The sequence below is a fragment of the Coenobita brevimanus genome, chromosome 44 (genome assembly GCF_032717465.1).
Source record: "Coenobita brevimanus isolate Jiangsu-jjx chromosome 44, ASM3271746v2, whole genome shotgun sequence".
Classification (NCBI taxonomy): Eukaryota; Metazoa; Arthropoda; class Malacostraca; order Decapoda; family Coenobitidae; genus Coenobita; species Coenobita brevimanus.
Window position 1 is genome coordinate 30,917,707 of NC_136997.1, and position 19,266 is coordinate 30,936,972.

The following is a 19,266-nucleotide window of genomic DNA, read 5'->3' on the forward strand; positions in this document are numbered from 1 at the left end:
CATAATACAATTCATACTAAATAGTGTAATAGATAAGAACACCAGTCAAAGTGTGGGAATAGGAAATATGTCAGCAAGAGTTCACCAAAGGAAGTGTGTTTGTGATTTCAGTGAGAAAGTAAATGTGTTCACATTTCTGTAAGGAATGCCAGACGTGCAGTATGTCAACAGAAACGCTACATACACACAGACACACACAAGATTCTAGAACAATCCCACATGTACAGTACACGTGACACTAGCTCTTCTGTACAAGAAGGAAGGGATTAGAGTCAGAAGGGAGTTAGCTATACAACCGAAAGGTTGTAGAGAGAGGAAGAGGAGTCCAACGAGAACTTAGCTAGTAAATATACACTCCTATGTAATACACAGTGTTTCAACTTAAGCTTTCCTTTGAAGATAATAAACTACAATCAAGACCCTGTATCCATCTTTAACTTCTCCTGTCTTCGACTACACAGTAACTAAAATCAATCTCAAGATTCACATAATATATGGTCAAGATACTACAGGCCTACTCTCTATGTTACTAAGGCACTGAAAAAGTATATAAAAAAAGGGGGATGGTCAGGAACTAGTCCTGAGGGCTGATGAAACGGGAACTCCAGCTCTCCCTGTCATCAGCTTTCCATCCACCTTGGGAGTACTGCCCTGCTCGACTGGTGCCACAGTCTACTCCTTATAAGCGTTGTTTCACTCACCAAACACATCAACATACCACACCTTCCTTGGTGAGGATACCTCCTCATCACTTCTGATCATTTCTTCCTCTGGCACCACGTACACTTTTTCCTCTACATTATCATCGATTGGGAAATAACTCTTGCCTTGAATTCTGTACTGTGGTGTAACATGTATTTACTGGCCAGGTGACTGGTAACAGGTGAGTTGCCGAGATAATGGCGTGCGGGGGAGGGGGAGATCATGCGGGGTATGTCATTGTCCCTGCCTGGCCTTGGGTAGGGGAAGGTGTCCTGCATATACGTACCAAAAATCACGTGCGAAACGAAAAATGTGGAAATGATGGACCTTACAAGTGCAGGGAGGATAATCATTCCACACCACTCATAAACGGTATTTATTTATTTGGTACGAATTTATATGTAGTACGAGAGTATATTGGTTTTCACACAGTAATATAGGCAATATAAGCATTGTTTCACTCACGAAACATATCAACATACCTGACCTTTTTTGGCGACATTACCTGATCATCATTTCTAACTGTTTCTTCCTCTAATGCTATGTAAAGTTTGTCCTCCACATTGTCATTGATTGGGGAATCACTTTGGCCCTGAATTTCATAACGTGGCACGACATGTCTTTACTGGCCAGGTCACTGGTAACAAGTGAATTGTCGAGACAATGGCGTGCGGGGGAGGGGGAGGAGGTCAAGCTGGGTAAGGCATTGTCCCTGCCTGGCATCTTGTAGAGGAAGGTGTCCCGTGTATACGTACCAAAAATCACTCGCGAAAATAGAAAACTGTGCAAATTAGGGAACTTGAGTTAGGACTCCATATTATAAATACAATTAATTATAGAAAACATGATTGATAGATAGATAAATAGATAGACAGACAGAGCTCCAGGCAAGCCTGGGAACGGGAAATGATCTTGCAAGTGTAACTGAGGAAATGTTGACAGTATACAGGAAGTAGCAAGTCAGGGGATGATATAGGTAGTGTGTCAGCGAGATAGCATACGAACAATGCCTAGTGACCATACACACACATCCACACATACTCACACACAGGTTTCTAGAACATTCCAACAACAGTGTAACACACGTGACACGACCCCTGCTACACCAGAATTTAGGAAGCAGAGCTCAGAAGGAGGCTACCTATAGAACCGACAGGTAGTGGAGAGAGTGAACAAGAAGAGAGGTCCAACTAGACTTACTTAGTGTATTCAGTCTCTGTAATACATACACTGCTTAACTTAAGATATTCTCTGAAGATAATAAATCAAGATAAACTATCTGTATTCATCATTAACTCCTACTACAAGAATCGAGTCACATTTGGTTGGCAGCGAACGTACGGACCTCGTCTTCGAATCAACAGTGAATTTCTACAAAAGCAGGCAAGACTCTACAAGATTAGCTTCAGTTATACAGTGAATTCCTACAAAATACAGCCTACAAGCCTATGAGCCTACAAGTCTACAAAACAACTCAATAATCTTCACGTAAACTTGAAGCAGCAGCAAGAAGAATAATAAAAAAGGCAAGTAAAGAAAAAAAGACCAAAGGAACAAGCACACAAAACCCCAACACTCTCTCCCGCCTACCTCCATCGCTGACGCAGAGGTCAAGACACACAGCAAAACATCAGAGCCACATTTATAACGCATCTTACTCACCTTTCTTCACCCAGGTTATGCATCGCTACTCAGTTACTCATCACAGCTACCAGTGTGGGAAGCCGACGTCACCATGTGCTGAGATGACATCACAACGCGAATTTGCTGACACAAGGCCATGCCAAGCAACGTGTGACTGACACCAGGCACTTCTCACCCACTACTCATTACTCAATATTCACATAGCTCCTACTCATACTCATTTATTTCCACAGAATTGAGTTGGAAATTCGACGTTCTATGCTGAGGTTTGCCTGTGACTACAGCTGTTAACCATCACAAGCACCAGGCCATGGAATTTCCTGAGTAATATCGTCTATCAACACAGAACTAGAATTATCAAGAGATCTTCATTCAACCCTACATTTTTCTTCCGAGATCGACAGTTGCATCGACACGCCTCTCCGGTCTGTATCAAGTGGGTGAAATTATACTTACTCATTTCTTCTCAGTGCTAAAATTAGGTATATTCAACTCCTTTACTTATTTCTATATATACACTTATACACTCACTATCTATCATTTATTACAACTCATTTACTCATCTATTTAGTTAAGACTTAAACAAAAGGTATATTTCATAACACCAGACCTTAATGACAGGGATATTTTCGCCACCACCCACGTTAATACCAGATGAAAAACAATTAGCTCCAACAACAGATTCACAATTAGGAGAGCACCAAGGCAACACACCCACTGTACAAAACTCAACACAAACTAAAGATCAAGAAACAAATACGTCAGTTCCATATGATGATGAGTGGGAAACCCCCCCTGACGTAGCAAGTGAGGACTTAGTTTCTGCCTTGCATACCTGTGAGAATATACTTGATATAGTGCAACGTGCAGGCGAATCATATTCCACCATTCCCTCACACAACGATAAACAAGTCCAAGTTAAATTAACAGAGCAAACAGTGAAAATGAATAACGAAACAAATACCGCGGATCAAACTTCCCCACCTCATGTTTATGTTTACCATGAAGATAAAACTGCCCCAAAATTCTCTGGCACAGAAAAATATCGTATTGACGTCATTTCATTGGTCAGTCAGTGCGAACAAATGTTCATCAAGCACCACATTCTCGATGAACAAGAGAAAATTGCTATTTTTTCATCTTGCATAAGCCAGGAAAGATGTCCAGCAAGCAATTTATTGAGATCAGTTAAGCTCCTCAAGGCTAGGACATATGATGAATTTAAAACTGAATTTTTGAAGAACTTTTCTGGAGGTATGAACTTTTTGCCAGGTATAATTCCAGAATTACATAAGATTGTAGATCTTGTAAGGGAGCACACTACAAACCATGTACTCAGTGAAATAACTGCTGATGTTTCCACAATCAAAAGAACATTGTTAGTTACTTTGGAAAACTCAAATTGGATAACAGATGATGGAAAGATGTCCCCAGACCTCATCGTGGACATCGTTGGTTATGTAGCTGCCTTCTGTAAATTACCTGTTAGGACCCCTAAGATCGCCAAGACGATCGCGTACACCCCAGGCATGTGCTTACTAGACTTAATGAACGAGGTAGAGATGCAGTGCAGTAAAGCAGGTATGGTCGACACACCAGCACATTCTAGTAGAATGAGAGTACCTGAGACAGTATCAGCTGTAAAAACGTCTACACCGACCCCAAACAGAGAACAAAATCGATCGCGACCCGAAAACAGGCAGAGCAAACAACTAAGCATGACGAGGGTTCGATCACAAACACCAGGCTACAGGCAGTTTCATAAGTTTACACGCAGCCCGAGCAGATCTCGCCCCATAAACAACACTACATATGGGAAGTCACCTCTTAGGCCACAGTCAAGAGATAGGTCCATTCTATGTCATTATTGTGCAAAACCAGGACACGCAAAGAATGAATGCTTTATCAAAACAAATGAGGATAGAGAAAAGACACTAGGATTTGGTCCTTACTGTGGGCATCATAGATACCAAGGGCACTGGACCAGTAACTGCAAAACAGTAGAAAAAATTGTGTCTATGTTCAAATCAGGGGAAGACCAAGTCATGACAAAAAAAGAACAAACGTAAAGAAAAGCAAGTCTAAAATTCACATAGGAGGCATGTTGGGAAATGAGTGTATCTTGATACCAGCTGTATGTGAGGATCAAAACGTTTCCTTACTTTTAGACACAGGCTCTCCAATGAACTTAATAACACAAGAAGAAATAAATAGAATTCTTAAAAATAAGAAGAAAATAACTTTTCTAGAAGAAGCTGATTTAGATTTATATACGGTAGATGGAAAAAAAAATTATAGTAAAAGGTATAATAAGGTTAAATATCAGTTTCACAGAGACTACAAAACCATTCTCTGCATTTTTCTATATCGTTGAAAACTTAGCAATTAAAGCTCATATGTTACTGGGCTTAAGATGCATGAGAGCAGAGAACATAACTTTACTCCCACAAATGAATGGAATAGACTTTGACAATGAATTCATAGAGGAAATACCATCAGAGCCCTCACCGATTAGTATAAGAGAACCAAAAAGAATTGGTAATATTAAAAGCTTAAACAAACATACACAAACAGATGAGTGTATAGATCCACTCCCACCACCAGCCCCAGCCTCCAGAATTAGAGACCCAGATAACAGTACTGATTTATCAGCTTTTCCAGCCCATCTCACCAATAATTTAGTTATACCACCTAATTCCTATATGAAAGTTATCATTAAGAGCAAATTACAGAATAGTACTGTTCTTGTCTTAGAAGAATTATGTAAAGTAAAGGGATTGTTAGTAGAAAACGCATTATGTCAGATGAACGACGAAGGGCAAACACAGATATTCATAATTAATCACAGGAATGGGGAAGTTCAGTTGAAAAAGGGGACTTGTATAGTTAATATTGAAAAATGTCCCGCCCCTGTGAAGGAAATAGTTATAGCTGGAGTGACAAGTGAGATAAAATCTACGGATAGAGAAAGCATAAAAGAGAATTTAATTCACCCAGGTGAATTTGATGAAGCAAATGATTTGTTAACCCTGCTGGAAACACACAGGGACACCGTAGCATTACCCGGAGAACAATTAGGGTGTACTAACTTGATTAATCACAAGATTAATGTGCATCCAGAAACACCACCAATTTTCGTACCAGCCTACCGCATCCCACACTCCCAACGTACACTTGCAAATCAGTATGTCGATGAAATGTTAAAACCTGGAATTATTGAACCTTCAGTCTCCCTGTGAAATGCCCCATTATTCTTCGTGCCCAAACGAAATGGAGAAATGCGTGCAGTAGTAGATTACCGTAAACTAAACAATCACACAATCCCAGACCGATTTCCCATGCCATTGCTAAGCGACGTTCTATAGAATATTGGACCGGAGAATAATATATTCTCAACAATCGATCTCCTAAATGGCTATTATCAAATACTGGTTGCAGAGGAGTCACGTAAATACACTGCCTTTTCCACAAACAGAGGCCACTACCAATATACAAAGATGCCGATGAGACAGAGGACAGCCCCAGGCACATTCCAGCGTCTTATGAATTACGTATTGTCCGGAATTTTAGGACAAGGAATATTTGTTTATCTTGACGATATTATAATCGCAACGAAGAATATTATGGATCATCTCAAGAAATTACCCCAATGTAGGGGTCACCTTGACGTGGTGGTGGGGCTTGAAGCATGGTTGGCAGTGCCACCTACTTGGGAGGCAAGCCTACCTTTGTAGGGTTTGGCATTTGTCGGCCTTGTGGACCAAGCACCCCCTACATCACTGGTAGAGGAGGCCTACTGGTGATGTCAGTCCCTGCCCATTTGCCATCTAGGGTGGGACTGTTGCCTCCCCACGTGTTTGCCGTGCGTGGCGTCCCATAATGCTGGGAGACGGGAGTCCTGGAGGTTGAGCGATGCTGCATGGTGCGCCCTGCAGCTAGCAATACACCTCTTTCGTCCCTTATTCTGGCTAGACGGATGGCCTGGTTGGGCCCGACCAGGTCAATCGGCTGGTCACTGACTAGCCATCCAGGCTAGTCACCTAGTGGCTTTAGGGTCAAGCGGGCACTGGGGAACCTGGTGGCTCCTATCGTCCTGGAGTCACCCTTGTCAGGGTCCCTTGGTGGTTACCTGCGTATACTTTCCCACTACCTCTGGGGTCGCCAGTGGTGCTTTCCCTGGCATGTGGCCTCCCTTGGGCTCCATGGTGGGTGGAGGGGTGGGGGAATGAAGGTGGTTATTTTTGAACGTGGCTTCAGTTAATATTTTTGCAGCTGACAACCCTGGTTCCGTCCCTGACCATCCTTCAGAGTCTCCCTCCTGTGCGCCTCATGTGCCTCTGGCTGGTGAGGCCCACATTGCCACCTTGGAACCATACCTGCCTGGTTCCAGTGGTTTGCTGTCAGTGGCCACTACAAAGAAGAAGAGCCAGCAACAGACAACAACATCTTGTGGACATGCCCGTGAGGTCCTGCCAGGTGTCTATGAGAGGGTTGATTTCCCAAGGTACTACACCATTCGTACTTTGGATGGTCAGCCTATTGGGAATCTGGACATTTTTACTGTTCATCGGCGCATTGTGTCAATCTGTGGGAGAGAACTGAAGATTTCACCTCAGGGAGATGGTAGCCTCCTAGTGGAAGTTACATCCCCTGAAGAGGGTTCCTGGCTGCCTGCCCAGTGTAAGGACCCGGATGCACTGTTCACTTGTGTTCCTCATGCCTTTTTTAATCATAGTCGAGGTGTTGTTTTCTCCAAAGACTTATTGCATTACAGTGAAGAGAAGCTGCTTGAAGAACTCCAGGTCCACAGGGTTGTTAAAGTGGAGAGGTTTCAGAAGAAGGTTGATGGTGTTCTTACCCCAACTCCAACCTTGTTGCTGACGTTCGACTGTACTGTTCTCCCTTCATCCATCAAGGTGGCTTGGTTGTCCCTTAGGGTCAAACCCTTTGTACCAAATCCACGACGCTGCTACCACTGTCAGATGTACGGGCATGTTGGGCGAGTCTGTCGTCGTTTGCAACAGGGCCTCCCAGTGGTGTGTGTCAGTTGTGGAGCATCCACTCATGCAGGACAGGACTGTCCTGGACCTGTTTGTTGTTTGCACTGTGGTGAGGCACATCCTGCTTCATCTAAAGACTTTGCCCGGTTTTGCTTGGAGAAGGAGATCCTCCTCATCCGTAATCGAGATAAAATAAGATTTCCTGAGGCCAGGAGTAGAGCCATGTCATTTGTTTTCCGTAACGGAGTGTTTTATGCGTCAGTTTTGTCCGGTCATAGCCGTCCTCGTCGTCCTGTCCAGCAGCAGACCCGAGTTCCTCCTGTTGTGTCAGCTCCTATGCCTTCATCTGCTGATTCCATGTCGGTGCAACAATCTCCCGCACTTGAGATGGTTGCCACTTCAGTTCAAGACTCGACCTCTACATCTATGGTATCCCCTGGTAGTCATGGTGCACATTCTTCATTTGCTAAACGACATCGTGGTTCCTCAGAGTCTTTGAGTCTTGAAGATCCTCCAAGCAAGGTGTCGGTCGTGGAGTCCACATCCTCTGTAGTTAGTCCATTTGTGCAACAGCCCTCGGACCCTGCTTCTGGGTCTTCGGGGGCTTCTGGGGTGTCAGGTCAGTCTGGCACCTCTTCCTCCGGGGTATCAGATGTTCCTCCTCCGGTTACCTCGGAGGATCCTGTCCTGCCCCCTCCACGTTTGGAGGCCAGGACCCCAATCCCTCCTGCTCGACCTCTTGGTTCACTGGGGGCCCCGGGCAGGGTTCCGAGTAGCTCTTCCTCTCCTGCTGGGCATCGACGGGTGTCTGTTAAGTCTCCCAACACTTCGCAGACCCCAGGCCCTCGTTCTAGCCATGCTGCTGCCCGTGACAAGCCCCTTAGTGGGCGTATCCGCATTCCAAAGAAGATTGTCTCCCAGGGTCGCTCAGTGGTTTCCACTAAGTGACCCTTTCTTTTGTGTACTGTATATAGTTCCTCCATTCTAATATTTTTAGTATTTTTTTATGGTTTTCTGTTTGTCCCTCTCCCCTGCCCCTTTTTAATTCAATAGTTTTAATGGCTAATATTATTCAATGGAACTGCCGTGGTTTACGAGCCAATTGGGAGGAACTCCGTTGGCTTCTGGCTGAGTATTCACCTGTGTGTGTTTGCCTACAAGAGACAATGGTTGGTGATGCTGCGCCTCCCAGTCCACCTGGTTACCAGGTTTTTTATTCAGATCCTCTTCCTGGACAGGGTCATGGTGGGGGTGTGGCTATTCTAGTACGCGGTGACATACCTTTCACTGCTGTGAGTCTTAACACTCCACTGCAGGCTGTTGTTCTCCAGATTTTCCTTCCCCGTCGTTATACTGTGTGCTCTTTGTACCTCCCTCCTAGTGCCACTATTGAGAGGGTTGATCTTGAAAATGTTATTCGTGCACTTCCCTCACCCTATTTCTTGCTGGCTGACATGAACAGTCATCATCCCCTGTGGGGTGGCTCCACAGCTGATGCTAGAGGTACTATGTTAGCCTCCATTGTGGAGGATGTGGACCTGTACATTTCAAATTCTGGTGAAGTTACTTACTTCCATAGTCAAACGGGTATTTTTACTTCTATTGATTTGTCTCTGTGCTCTGCAGGGGTAGCCCTGAATTTTACATGGGCTGTGTTACCGGACTTACATGGCAGTGACCACTTCCCTATTTTATTAAGATCGCCACAGAGTGCGCCTCAGCGTTGTCTTCGCTGGCGCTTGGATGGGGCGGTCTGGCCGGTTTTTGAGGAGCTGTGTTCCCCGAACCGATGTGTGGAGGATTTTGTCAGCACTGATGCTGCTGTTGAGTATTTCACAGACTTACTACACTCGGCGGCACTGCAGAGTATTCCGAGAACAGCTGGTCACTTTCCTTGCCGTCCAGTTCCCTGGTGGACTGATGAGTGTGCTTCTGCTGTTCGGGCTAAATGTGCTGCTTTCTCCCGACTTCGTCGTCACCGAGGTGACCCTGGTTACTTAGCGGCATATAGGAGGGCCCGAGCTCATGCCCGGCGGGTTATGAAGGAGGCTAGGAGGAAGTCTTGGGCATCATTTGTTTCTTCAATTTCTTCACAGACTCCTCTCACAAAAGTATGGAAATGGGTGAGGAAGATTTCAGGAAATTTCCCGTTCCCTCTCCTCCTGTTTTATCTCACGCAGGTGTGGTGGTGGCTCATTCTTCGTCTGTTGCCGAGATATTTGCAGCTCATTTTGCTAATGTCTCTAGGAAGGACACCTCATCCCCGTCGGCACGCCGCCGACGGCACCTGGAATCTTTGGGCATTAGTTTTCCATCTACTGCAGAGGAGTCGTATAATGTTGCTTTTTCTGCTTCTGAACTTCAGACGGCATTGTCGCAGTGTCGCGACTCGTCTCCAGGCTTGGATGATGTCCCATATGCCTTCTTACACCACTTGCCTGATACAGCCCTTCATTTTCTGTTGTCACTGTATAACAGAATTTGGTGCAATGGTGGGTTTCTGACCTCATGGGGTGTTGCTGTGGTTCTCCCCATCCCTAAGCCGGGTAAGGATCACTTGCAGGCCACTAATTATTGCCCTATATCGCTGACATCTTGCCTTTGTAAGGTCCTCGAAAAGATGGTGAATAGTCGGCTCGTGTGGTACTTAGAGAAGGGTGGTTACTTGTCTCCAGTCCAGTGTGGGTTTCGGAAGATGCGGTCGACCACAGATGCTCTCCTTTCTTTAGAATCTTCCATCTGCCAGGCTTTTGCAACTAACCAGCATCATATCACAGTGTTCTTTGATTTGGAGAAGGCGTATGACACTTCCAGGCGTCATGGTATATTGCAATCTCTTTATGAGTTTGGTCTCCGTGGGCAACTCCCCACTTTTATCCAGGAGTTTTTATCTAATCGTTTTATTCGGGTCCGAGTCTGGAGTGAGCTGTCTACTGCACGTCCCCTTGAGGACGGTGTGCCACAAGGGATCATACTAAGTGTTACCCTTTTCGCAGTGGCAATTAACAGCGTTATTTCTGTGCTCCCTGATGGTGTTCGTGGCTCTCTCTATGTTGACGATTTATCAGTCTCTGTCACTGCATCACGGATGTCAATGGCAGAAAGGAGGATGCAGATGGCTCTCAACCGTGTCTCTAGATGGGCTGATGAACGAGGTTTTCGATTTTCCTTCAAGAAGACCGTTACCATGCATTTTTGCCGCGTTTGTGGAGTCCACCCTGACCCAAACCTTTTTTTTAGATGGGCGTCGTATTTCGTGTTTAAAGGAAACCCGGTTTTTAGGGCTGATTTTTGACAGCCGGTTGACTTGGGTCCCTTACTTGAGGTACGTAAAAGCTGAGTGTCTCAGAGCATTGGGTCTCTTGAAAGTTTTAGTGCACACATACTGGGGAGCTGATCGGAAGACCCTCCTCCTCTTGCATCAGTCTCTGATTTTATCCAAACTTCATTATGGATGTGAAGTTTATTCCTCTGCCTCAGAAGCCCGGCTTCGTATTTTAGATTCCATACATCATGCTGGTGTTCGTCTCGCCACTGGGGCATTCCGATCTTCCCCGATTTCGAGTTTGTTGGTTGATGCTGGTGTCCTTCCTCTAGACTTGCTCCGCTCTTCCCTTATGATGAGATGTTGGTATTGCTTATCTTGTCTCCCAGACTCTGTGCCCTTTGTCAAGGTCTCTCAAGATTCTCGGTCACCTATTTTTGCCACTCAGCCATCCTTTCCAATGCCCTTTGGTTTCAGGGTGCAGTCAATTATGCCTAACTTCTCTGTTCCTTCTGTGCCGATCACTCCCCACCGTGTCCCGAGGGTGGGCTACTGGCTTCTCCCCAGGGTGACATTTTGTCGTTTCTTCTCATCAAGTAAGGCCTCCCTTCCTTCTCAGGTTTTATTTTCTCTGTTTTTAGAGCATGCCTCTTCTCATGGGGACTCCATACCAGTTTATACTGATGGATCTAAGTCTGATGCGGGTATGGGCTTTGGTGTGGTGTTTCCCACCTTCTGTCGAGGTGGGAGCCTCCCTGTGACTGCTTCTGTTTTTACGGCTGAGCTGACTGCTATTTTTTTGCCCTTCAGATTCTCTTCACTCTCCCCCACACTGCTTTTACTGTTTTTAGTGACTCACGAAGTGCTCTTTCTGCAATGGAGTCTTTTAATCCCTCTCATCCTTTGGTTTTATCCATTTTAGAGTGGCTTTTCCTTTTAGGGCGTCGTGGACGTCGTATAGATTTCTGTTGGGTTCCAGCTCATGTAGGAGTGGCAGGGAATGAACAAGCTGATCAGCTGGCCAAGGCGGCAGCGGCTCGTCCCCCTCTTGCACAGTCCCCTCTGTATCGTCTGCCTGCTGCAGATATGCACTTCTTTATTGCCTTCAGGGTTTGGTGCTGTTGGCAGGAGCATTGGGATGCTGTGGGTGCCAATAAGTTGCGCTCGATTTGCCAGAAGGTGGCCTCATTCAGTTACCAGGGCTTCCCTCGTCAATGGGAGACTGCTTTGTGCCACCTCCGCATTGGCCACACCCGTTTCTCTCACGGTTTTTTAATGGAGAGGGCTCCTCCTCTATTCTGTGATGACTGTCTGGTTCCCTTGACTATTCGGCACCTGTTGGTGGAGTGTCCTAGTCTTGAGGATTTGCGGCTTCGGTTCCTCTCTCACCACCAATCAGATGGTGGTGTGTATCATCTTTCCTCCGTGCTTGGGGAGGATGCCTGTGTCTTGGGAGGGGCAACCCTCTCCTTTGTGAAGGAGGCAGGACTTCTTAAGGATATTTAGAATTTCTCCTTTTTTATTGTGTGGCTTATCCTCTGTTTTTTGTTTTTTACATCTTTGTTATACGGCGGCATATGACTCAGGCAGTTGCGCCGCCATGATTATTAAAAAAAAAAAAATCTCAAGAAATTATACTTACTTTTACAAAAGCTTAGTGATGCTGGTTTAAAATTTAAGCTTTCTAAATGCAAATTTTGCTTTAAGGAAATAAATTTCTTAGGCCACAGATAAAGTTCTAATGGTGTTCAGACCACTGATGACAAAATACGAGCAGTGAGAGATTTTCATGAACCCACTACAACTGACGAAGTTAGACAATTTTTAGGTCTAGCTGGGTACTATCGGTCATTCATACCACAATTCTCTCATATAGCCTTTCCTCTATTCCAACTACTCAAAAAAGATGCTATGTTCCAATGGGAAGAAGAACAAAAAAGGGCATTTAACAATCTACAAATTAAACTAACAAATGCACCTTGTTCAGCATATCCAGATTACACAAAATCATTTCTTATTTGTACAGACGCATCAATTAAAGGATTAGGGGCTGTACTGATGCAGGAAGATAAAAGAGGAAAGAATCAACCAATTGCATTTGCCAGCAGACAAACAAATGGTGCAGAGAAAAATTATTGCACTACAGACTTCGAGGCACTTGCAGTGGTTTTTGCATTACAAAAGTTTCGAGATTTGGTATATGGTTACGAAATCCACTTATTCACCGACCATAAACCACTAGTGTGTATGTTTAAAGAAAAACTCCTTTCTGGGAGGAGAGCAAGATGGAAATGTACAGTTGAAAACTACAATGTACAAATTCATTATATACAAGGTAAAATGAACATAGTAGCTGACGCATTATCTAGGAACCCGAACACAATTCAGGTCGCGGCATTAGATCTCAAAGGAAATATCCCAAACCACGATGATATCGCAAAAGCACAAAGACTTGACCCAATATGGTCTAGAGTTATATACAAGTTAGAAAGTGGAGTGACATACAATTACCCAAACTGCATGTACCACTCGAACAATTCACAATGGTCAATAATACATTATACAAGATTAACCCGAAACAACCAAAACGCCAAAGAAATACTAACTAGTTGGTAGTACCTAATGACATGATACCCCAAGTATAACGAACGATACACGATAGCCCACATGCAGGACATCCTGGAAAGGATAAGACATTCAAACAGGCCCAGCTGTTATATTACTGGCCTTCATTACGAAAAAATATAAACAATCCTATAGACAGACGCTAATCATGTGCAAAACACAAAGGATACCCAATCACACCTGCACCGATGGGTAATTACCCTGTACCACATCAACCATGGGACGTTGTCGCTGTTGATTTACTCAAGATGCCATTATCATACAATAATAACCTATCCCTGTTTGTAGCAACGGAACATTTTTCCCGTTATGTCATTTTAGCTCCAATTTAAGATAAAACAGCAGAGACAGTAGGAAAGGGAATAACAGATAATGTAATATGTCGCTTTACTACCCCAAAGGTACTAATAAGTGATAATGGAGGAAAATTTAATTCTGATATCTTACAAGAAATATGTAAACAATACATCAAAAAGGTTAACGTTTTGGCCTATCACCCAGCATCTAATGGGTTAGTAGAGAGACAAAATAAAAAAATATTAGATGTGCTACGACACATTCTCAGTGAAAATTATGCAAGCTGGGATGATTGGATTCCCAGAGTAGAAGCCTCAATTAATGGATCCATAAGTAAATCCATAGGTGACACACCACATTTCATTATATATGAGACAGATAAAGAACTACCATATGAGCTCCTAGAAGGTGACAGTCTGCCCATATACAATTACGATGATTAAACTCCGTTTACGTGAATTCCAGGACATACGCAAAAGAGTCAAAAAACAATTAACGATGTCCAAGGAAGAAATGACGGAGGCATTTAACAAGAAGGCAAGAGATTCACCTATCAGTTTAGGAGACATTGTTTATGGTATCATTCATACGAGAGACAATAAATTATCCCCAAAATCTGAGGGCCCATACAGAGCAATTAACATAAAAGCAAACAAAGTTTTAATTAAGTCACTGTCAACTGGCGAAGAGAAACAAGTTCATATTGACCTTTTAAAACGAGTTTCAAGGGAATTATCCAATAATTATTCAGCATCGGATACAACCGAACAGGTGAACGTACCTCAAGAAACCAAGCAAGAAAACAACAATGATTACGAAAAGAAATTAAGGTCATATCCCAAACAATAAAAAATAGGTGCAACTGTTCAAGTAAAATCTACAATACATCTTTTACGAGAATTAAATATCGATTTAAACTCCTTCTATAAATGAAATAACAATCAACCGTAACGCACATCATCACTATCATCGATCACAGCATGACTATATTAGGAAATTAATAGATTTATTTCGGTAGGTAGCGATGCAGGGACTTAAGCTATGGATTCTCCTCTACATAGCAAGAGGATATGCGCACTTAGACCCTCAACACATAGTACGACAAGGATGCCTCATAGCTCCAACGGCCACGACTTCAATTGTAAAAGACGTCATGAGTACTGAAATAAGTCTGGATTACTTGTATTGTTACGATTCTACTACAATTAGACAACACTAGAGTTCGTTACAGGGCACTTATGCAAGGAATTTCGAATGCTGGTGATGGCAAAATCACAATTGACTTACTCCCAGTTCATGAGCTACGTCAGGTAATTAGTCAAGGCATACATAAACATAAATTGAAGCCTTTGTTCCGAAGTAGGGAATTCATACAATATTATCCATCTTTAGAAGCACCACTACAAAACGATAATTAAAATATACTGTCTCATTAACCAAGTGAGCGATTAAAAGAACTGTAAGAAATATTTATTAATTAAAGCTACGTATTGGAACTAGACAAATTAAATTACAAGGAAAACCAGGAAAAGAGAGATAGAAAAAAAATGGCCAACACAAATGATGTTAGCAAGAATGAACATCTTCCACACAATCGTGATGACAAAGATTTCCACACAGTGTTGACACATACATTGCCCACGACAGGTACAAATGAACAAGTGAGTGTATATACTTAATATTGTATATAGTGTATATACAATTTTTTATATAAAATAACAAAGTATCGGGTTATGTAATATCATTTTCAATATTATCTGTGCAATATAAACTAAGCCTTAAAAAAGGGTCCCAAGGGAATTAGCCAGCAATTATTCAACCTCGGACAGCACTGAAAAAGCGTACACAAACGAAGAAAAACACACTATAGAAAAAAAAATACATAAAAAAAACAGTAAGACTGCATAACAAAGAAACGAAAAAAGGTGTAACTGTCAATACATATGCCACAATACAGCATAAACACCTATAAGTGAAACAAAGAGCAAGTTATTGTTCTCTACGAGCCAGTGGCAAGGCAAGTCACCACTATCATCGACCGCACCATGACCGGATTAGCGATGTCAGAACTGCAGGTACTACAATATTACTGCAATTACTACAATTATGTAACGAAAAAACGATTGCATTACTGCAATTAGGTTGCAGTTGCAAAAATGATGTGACTACAAACGATATGTAACAATTACAATACAATTACGTACAATACAATTATTATGTAACAATACAATTGTTTAACAATTCATACAATGTTACTAGAGTTCTGCATTACTACAATGTCACTACAATAATATTACAATGATACTGCAATTATGTAACAATTGCTACAATTATGTAACTACAAATGATATGTAACAATTACAATACAATTAGGTACAATAAAAATGCAATTATGTAACTACAATTATGTAACAATTCATACAATGTTACTGCAATTCTGTATTACCAGAATCATCATACAAGTTAGATGAAATATTAGGCATTACTAAAAGGTTAACTCTATATGTAATGTTATGACCTAGCAGTATTACCATTGCACGAGTATATGCGTATGTCTGCTACGCATACACATTTTACAGTATGTTATACAATATTCCATACTCAGTTTAACTATAGTGCATTTGCTCCATTATGTATATAATAGGTTTACAATGTAATGTGTTTCTAGAATATTATTAGGTCAGTACAATATTATCATGAATATTATATCTATACAATATTATAATCAGTATTAAGTATTAATAGACTAGTGTCAATGACTGTTGGAGGATCGTCAGATGGCATGACCGAGTGATGTCAGGACTCCATATTATAATAATACAACTCATAGCATGATGGACAGATGTAGTAATCTCTATTATCATAATACAATTCATACTAAATAGTGTAATAGATAAGAACACCAGTCAAAGTGTGGGAATAGGAAATATGTCAGCAAGAGTTCACCAAAGGAAGTGTGTTTGTGATTTCAGTGAGAAAGTAAATGTGTCCACATTTCTGTAAGGAATGCCAGACGTGCAGTATGTCAACAGAAACGCTACATACACACAGACACACACAAGATTCTAGAACAATCCCACATGTACAGTACACGTGACACTAGCTCTTCTGTACAAGAAGGAAGGGATTAGAGTCAGAAGGGGGTTAGCCATACAACCGAAAGGTTGTAGAGAGAGGAAGAGGAGTCCAACGAGAACTTAGCTAGTAAATATACACTCCTATGTAATACACAGTGTTTCAACTTAAGCTTTCCTTTGAAGATAATAAACTACAATCAAGACCCTGTATCCATCTTTAACTTCTCCTGTCTTCGACTACACAGTAACTAAAATCAATCTCAAGATTCACATAATATATGGTCAAGATACTACAGGCCTACTCTCTATGTTACTAAGGCACTGAAAAAGTATATAAAAAAAGGGGGATGGTCAGGAACTAGTCCTGAGGGCTGATGAAACGGGAACTCCAGCTCTCCCTGTCATCAGCTTTCCATTCACCTTGGGAGTACTGCCCTGCTCGACTGGTGCCACAGTCTACTCCTTATAAGCGTTGTTTCACTCACCAAACACATCAACATACCACACCTTCCTTGGTGAGGTTACCTCCTCATCACTTCTGATCATTTCTTCCTCTGGCACCACGTACACTTTTTCCTCTACATTATCATCGATTGGGAAATAACTCTTGCCTTGAATTCTGTACTGTGGTGTAACATGTATTTACTGGCCAGGTGACTGGTAACAGGTGAGTTGCCGAGATAATGGCGTGCGGGGGAGGGGGAGATCATGCGGGGTATGTCATTGTCCCTGCCTGGCCTTGGGTAGGGGAAGGTGTCCTGCATATACGTACCAAAAATCACGTGCGAAACGAAAAATGTGGAAATGATGGACCTTACAAGTGCAGGGAGAATAATCATTCCACACCACTCATAAACGGTATTTATTTATTTGGTACGAATTTATATGTAGTACGAGAGTATATTGGTTTTCACACAGTAATATAGGCAATATAAGCATTGTTTCACTCACGAAACATATCAACATACCTGACCTGTTTTTGGCGACATTACCTGATCATCATTTCTAACTGTTTCTTCCTCTAATGCTATGTAAAGTTTGTCCTCCACATTGTCATTGATTGGGGAATCACTTTGGCCCTGAATTTCATAACGTGGCACGACATGTCTTTACTGGCCAGGTCACTGGTAACAAGTGAATTGTCGAGACAATGGCGTGCGGGGGAGGGGGAGGAGGTCAAGCTGGGTAAGGCATTGTCCCTGCCTGGCATCTTGTAGAGGAAGGTGTCCCGTGTATACGTACCAAAAATCACTCGCGAAAATAGAAAACTGTGCAAATTAGGGAACTTGAGTTAGGACTCCATATTATAAATACAATTAATTATAGAAAACATGATTGATAGATAGATAAATAGATAGACAGACAGAGCTCCAGGCAAGCCTGGGAACGGGAAATGATCTTGCAAGTGTAACTGAGGAAATGTTGACAGTATACAGGAAGTAGCAAGTCAGGGGATGATATAGGTAGTGTGTCAGCGAGATAGCATACGAACAATGCCTAGTGACCATACACACACATCCACACATACTCACACACAGGTTTCTAGAACATTCCAACAACAGTGTAACACACGTGACACGACCCCTGCTACACCAGAATTTAGGAAGCAGAGCTCAGAAGGAGGCTACCTATAGAACCGACAGGTAGTGGAGAGAGTGAACAAGAAGAGAGGTCCAACTAGACTTACTTAGTGTATTCAGTCTCTGTAATACATACACTGCTTAACTTAAGATATTCTCTGAAGATAATAAATCAAGATAAACTATCTGTATTCATCATTAACTCCTACTACAAGAATCGAGTCACATTTGGTTGGCAGCGAACGTACGGACCTAGTCTTCGAATCAACAGTGAATTTCTACAAAAGCAGGCAAGACTCTACAAGATTAGCTTCAGTTATACAGTGAATTCCTACAAAATACAGCCTACAAGCCTATGAGCCTACAAGTCTACAAAACAACTCAATAATCTTCACGTAAACTTGAAGCAGCAGCAAGAAGAATAATAAAAAAGGCAAGTAAAGAAAAAAAAAGACCAAAGGAACAAGCACACAAAACCCCAACACTCTCTCCCGCCTACCTCCATCGCTGACGCAGAGGTCAAGACACACAGCAAAACATCAGAGCCACATTTATAACGCATCTTACTCACCTTTCTTCACCCAGGTTATGCATTGCTACTCAGTTACTCATCACAGCTACCAGTGTGGGAAGCCGACGTCACCATGTGCTGAGATGACATCACAACGCGAATTTGCTGACACAAGGCCATGCCAAGCAACGTGTGACTGACACCAGGCACTTCTCACCCACTACTCATTACTCAATATTCACATAGCTCCTACTCATACTCATTTATTTCCACAGAATTGAGTTGGAAATTCGACGTTCTATGCTGAGGTTTGCCTGTGACTACAGCTGTTAACCATCACAAGCACCAGGCCATGGAATTTCCTGAGTAATATCGTCTATAAACACAGAACTAGAATTATCAAGAGATCTTCATTCAACCCTACATTTTTCTTCCGAGATCGACAGTTGCATCGACACGCCTCTCCGGTCTGTATCAAGTGGGTGAAATTATACTTACTCATTTCTTCTCAGTGCTAAAATTAGGTATATTCAACTCCTTTACTTATTTCTATATATACACTTAT